Here is a 5881-nt window from a genome sequence, read left to right on the forward strand (position 1 = left end):
ACAACGACTGACAAAGACCTAGTTCAAAATAGCAAAAGGCAGCCACATGAGCAGTCAAGCTTTCAAATGAATTGTATCTTTTCATCTTGATTTAATCCCTTTCCCACATTTAAGATCTTTTCTCTCTGCCCTGGCAAGAATGCAGTGGCTTTGTAACTATGAGAATGTTACACATTACCTGAATATTATGCTATTGCATGTGTAACGGAGCGCCTGTACCTTTAAGCAGAAGCAACAGCGGCAGTGCGGCGTCGCATCAACTGACGTCACGGTATGCGACACTTGTCATGCTAATTGTTTGCCGTGGGATCCCTTTAAAAGCCCGGCACTGCTGCAGCCAGGTAGGCGATTTGAATTCTGTTCGATTTGGCATTTTGCGTCTTATGCTCCAGTCGTTATCGTTGTTGAGCAGTAGTTGAGTGCCCACGTCTCAACCGTGAAGGTATGTTGGTCAACACTTGCTTGACGCTGTGATTTTATGCATGCCAGATTCGGGTTGCTAACTTCTGCCTTTGTTTTAGGGCCAAACACTTGAAATATTGCCCTTATCGTGCGTCGCAGTGTGCCGTATTTGGGGTACCACTCAATCGGTGGGTGCGCGTCCTTGTTTAAGTTACCGGTACGTAGCCATTCAGTGTTTTAGAATTATCGTCAGCGATTCTTAACCTGCTTGTCTAAACTACTGCTATCTGCTTTACTTAGGCTGCTTTGCTGTGTTGCGGTGTCAGCACTTAGCAACGGGAGTTCACCTCTCTTCGTCTTCGGCCGTGGTGGGTCGCTTACCGGAAGTACACAAGATCAAGGCTGCATTTTGGTCACCGGCTGCTGTTTTGTCATCAATAACCCTTTTAGTTTTATGACTCTTATTTAGCGAATGCTCTATCGCGGCGGCACCGTACGAGGGTGGCCGGAGCATCTGAGTGGTAACGTGTGATCGTGTGTGTTGGTGCGTGTGTGCGTGCAGGTGATTGTGTGAGTTAGCGTTGAGGGCGCTGGGTGTGTGTAGACGTGCTCCGTGTTGGCGTGGGGTGCATGCTCGTGCGTGTGTGTGTGCGTATGGATATCGGGTATGGGGTTTCCTGGTGGGTAGCATGAGGAATGATCTACTGTGATATTGTATTGTAAACATAACCTTCTTTGTTAGCTGTCTTGGTTGTTGTTGTTGTTGTCTATTTTCGGTTTGGGTGTCTTGCGTCTGATGCTAGGCCCCACCTGTGACTAGTCTGCCCTCCTGGGCCCGTGTGTTTCACCTTGACTTTTCACACATTCCAGGATTGGTTAAGGCACCTTGTTGTGCCCGTTGGGGAAGTGTTGTGTTGTGATTTGTACTGGTGTTATTACCTGTGGCCATAACTGCTATTTGGTTAGCCCTGTGGGCTCAGACCTAACTGGTGGGGCCCTTTTCTGATGTTGTCTTATTATTGTCTTTCTTTTCTTTCCTGGCAGGACTGGGGACATCCAGTAGGGAGGCTTGACACCTGGTGGTGGGTATTTGTGTCTTTGCTCCACTATCATTTGCAGTGTAGTGTCACCGGGGTGTGCAGTGCAGTGTGTGTGTGTGTGTAGCCACGTGTGGTCCTTCTGACCCTCTTTCCAGACAAGGTCTCCCTCTGGTAAGCTCCGCTCCTGTTCATTCTAGTTTATTTTGTGTCTTCGGTATCCGCTATCGGTACGATATTCCTCTGTGTCTAACTGGGTGTTTAGCCCCACTAATGAAAGTGTAACCATCAGACCAATCAAAATAAAGCGTGTATACAATTTTAATAGAACCCCGTCTCTGCTTCATCCTTGCACGAACCTGTGTGCCTTGGTGTGGATTATACAGGAAGCTGGTTGTATTTGGTAACCGGTGGTTAGTTCCCACCAGGCTTATTTCCTACATAGAGATCAGTCCTCCAGTAGGTGGCGTAGTCGACACAAAGCTCTAATCATTGCCCCGGCGCCTCTACACATGTGTGCTTATATTTTCCTGCATGTTTGATTTAAATCGGATTGAATTTAAATTTGACCCAGGTTCTTCTCTCAGAATAGCCTTAGTGATTACCCACTTAAGAGGCCAGATGAGGAGCCATCCTTGGGTCCCTAAGCCTTCTCGCATTCTACTCAACTGGATAACAGATTCTGGAACTCAACAGACTCAACTGGAACCCCCAACTACCCCCAAATTCTAGACACCTTAAACAGATCTCCCCAAAACACACATTCTAGACATTTTAAAGTAAGATACCTCCAAACTGCATACAGCTTTTTAAAAAGCAGCCATAATACTTTCCTGTTTGTATGGCTCCTTCCTGGTATTCTTTCCCCCTTTCTTCCCTTCATACAATATACCACTGCTTCCCTTGTGAAAATGTGGCCTCTTTCAAAAGATAAACTGTATCAGCCAAAGCTGGGCCACTGTGAATATGCCTTCTTTATGATTTATTTTAGGCAAAAGACAGAGGGGTTTATGAAATGTGTTACCAATTTTGATGTAGGTCTTATGTCACCCTTCAGTTGATCATTTCCTGCCTCCTCCCTCAGCTGTCTTGTGGTTCTCCATGATTTTATTTATTATGTTTCATCTCAGCATTCCACCATACATCTTTACTTATTCTGACATTATGAACACAAACATGCTCATTTATGTCCCCTGACACAATCTTACATGGATGTGAGAGAGGTAATTGATTTTTTGTTAAGAAGATTGCCATCTTGAATTACTGACAGAATATTGCTGTTGTGTGCTTGAGTAATGAAAATATTTAGTAATATTAATTGATAAGAGGTGAAGTTTGAGTTACCAGTTGTACTTGATAAGAATGCATCAGTGCATAAAACAAATGGCTTATGTGAGCATTAATACTACCTTTAACCATTTCTCCAAAAATCAGTTTTATTTGTCTAAATTGGCCTAATACTGAGCACTCAGTCAAGGTTCAAAAGATATGGCTTTAAGACAAATTTTTAAGATCAGAGTTTTAAAAACCTATTATGTGATATTATCTTGTAGAATAAACTGTCTGTGCTATACGATAACCAGTAACAAATGAAAGGAAAAAATGGAAGAGCTGTCTGACGTAAATCACGGTAGACATGAGCCCTGGAAGAGTTACTTTGGGAGCTTGGGTGGTCTGCTAGATATCATTTACAATGTAACATTGGTCAATGTGTCAGCCTGCTGATGTTCAGATGACAAGTTCAGATTTGCAGTTTTGTAGAACACGATCAGTTGCACTACACATTTTGGAGAAATATTGGAGAAGACAGAAAATGCTTTTTCAGGATGGAAAGATCAACTAAACTCGGGTTGAAAACCATTTGACAGTCTGCTGTAGACGGTTTAATTTGACAGTAAGAATTACACAACACAGGTTTTTCATTCAATTTATACTTTAGTATAGCAAGGCCTTTTAATGGGAAAATGTAGACACAAGGCTAACCAGTCCAATGACCAAACCAAAAATAAATGCTAATATGGGTCACACATTTGCAGGAGGAAAAAATATAATCAATATAAAGGAGGTGACTCAGCATTGCTTTCACATAAGGGAATTATTAATAAAGTCAGGTAGGAAGTAAATTCACCAGTAGTCTTTCTTAGAATTTTAAAAGGTGTGCTCTTCCTCACATTTGAATGTCTTCTTATAACTCTGTTAACATTGTCAACATTTGTTAACAAAATTTATATTTGATTTGTAGCCTTCTCTGCTCAGCTGTCCAAGGGAATCAAAGAACCCGTCCTGTGTTCTGCACGGAATGATGGACCTCATACTCCCAGCAGCAGAATGCTGCACAGGCTTACAAACACATTCTCTGCCTTGACCCTGTGGAGCAATAACAGGATAAGAAAGTGAGAGCTGGACACAAAGACAAATACTAATCTGAGCAGTCTGTTGGTATTACAGGCTCAATCATCTCTTTGGACCATTATGTGATTTTTTAAAAATTCATTAAATGGTCTTTACCTGAGCAGAATCTGAATTCTGTTGGTACAGCCATGCAAATGGAAATTGCAGGAGTTCCCATTGATGTTTCATTGTTCAAAAATGTTCTGTTGAAATCACAATCTCTTGTGATCATATTGCTGAATGCATTATCCGTCGAGTTATTTATAAGTACGTATAATACTTATTTATTTGTTAAAAAAGTACAGTAGTTGTTTGAATAGTATCCTATTCATCTCCTCACTCACTCCATCAGGAAGATCAAAATATCACTGTCAAAGAATATTTGGTCCCTGAGTTGAACCTCAATGTTTCTTGCATAAGCAAACATGCTAAACACTGCACTAGAGTCAGATCTGATTATCTCTGTGTTACATTACATTCCTTTTGTTTGCAGATGCTTTTTTCCCCAGAGAAACTACAAAGCTAAAACATTTCCACATTATCCATTCATGTAACTGGATATGGACCGAGGCAATTCAGCTTAATGCTTGGGCACAATGGCACCAGGGAATTGAACTGGAAACCTTTGGGTTACATTCCCTGCCCCTTACCTCAATAACAGACTGCTGTCTTCTGCTGTATTTGCAAAATAGCTGGCTCATACATGGGTTGTTATTTTGTTCACTGTGTACCATGCTAGGTACAAAACCATATTATAGCATATATGACCAATTATCACACATAGCTGTGAAACTCAGTGCCATTTACAAAGTTATTGTCTTAGAAAGTGAAATCAACCTGTCAATGATTCTGCTAATGGGTCCAGGATCTTTCATACATAGACGGCTGGAACTGAAATCAGAGTGCCAACAGTGACCAGGGTTTGACTCCAGCTGCTCTCTGAAATTTGCCACAATAATACACTCAGTGAAAACTTTATTAGGTACACCTCTCTAATACTGGGTAGGACCCCCCCTTTGCCCCCAGAAATTCTTCATGGCATGGATTCAACACGGTGCTAGAAACATTCCTTAGATATTCTGCTCCATGTCGACATGATAGTGTAACAATGGAAAGTGAATTGCAGGAACTGAGAGAGGTGATTCTGCAGCTGAAGGCCGATAACGAACGTCTGGTACGGGAACGCGCAGAAGCACAGAGCCTTCTTCGGACCCAAGCCACTGTGAATGAGCCTACACCCTCCACTGGTCCAATGTTTTTAAACCCTGAGGGTAACACCCTGGTCACTGAAAGGGTATTGTATGTCCCTCGAGAAAGAAGGTGCCCTATGTTTCGAGGTAGTACTGGTGTGTGTATAGGAGAATGGATGGAAGAGGTGCGCTTGTGTATGCGGGCAAGGCATTTGTCCACCATTGATCAGGCATATTTTATTTATGACCACCTGGAGGGAGAGGCAAAGGACGAGATAAAATTCAGACCTAGAGCTGACAGAGAGGACCCAGAGAGAATTTTTGCCATCTTACAAGATCTTTATGGGTGCTCACAGTCATATGTAGCATTACAAGAACAGTTCTTCTCTCGGAAACAGTTAGAGGGAGAGTCCCTTCAGGAATATTCCCATGCTCTGATGGCGCTCATGGAGAAGGTAGTCCAGAGTGCGCCTAATAGAGTGCCTAACTCTGCAATTCTATTAAGGGACCAATTTGTTGATAACGTTAATGACACTTCTCTTCGTAGAGAGCTGAAACAGATTGTCCGCCGTCATCCAGACTATACGCTGCTAGATGTCCGGGGTGAAGCCATCAGGTGGGAGCGAGAAGGAATGCCCAGTGAAGCGAGGACAAGGAGTTATTCTGTTCCTTCCATTTGTGGCAGGCAGTGTGAAGTCCGGGGGAGGCCAGAGCTTAGGCCTAGTGCGGGATGGGAATCTGAAATGGCAGAATTAAGGCAAATGTTGAAGCAGCAGCAAGACCAAATTAGTCAGCTGACACAGAGCGTGTCATCGTTGCAACACCCTCGCAGGCAGTACAATAGGGAGGGCCCAATCATTT

General features: G+C 42.9%; 1 long non-coding RNA gene across 1 annotated transcript; it reads left to right on the forward strand.

Annotated features, from left to right (window-relative positions):
• The first annotated feature begins 264 nt into the window (after positions 1-264).
• Positions 265-1147, forward strand: LOC118774729. The gene is made up of 3 exons (XR_005004826.1): positions 265-341; positions 522-619; positions 703-1147. It is a non-coding gene; the product is annotated as an uncharacterized LOC118774729 (long non-coding RNA).
• The last annotated feature ends 4734 nt before the right edge of the window (positions 1148-5881 follow it).

Source organism: Megalops cyprinoides, chromosome 3, assembly GCF_013368585.1.
Source record: "Megalops cyprinoides isolate fMegCyp1 chromosome 3, fMegCyp1.pri, whole genome shotgun sequence".
In the NCBI taxonomy this organism is placed as follows: Eukaryota; Metazoa; Chordata; class Actinopteri; order Elopiformes; family Megalopidae; genus Megalops; species Megalops cyprinoides.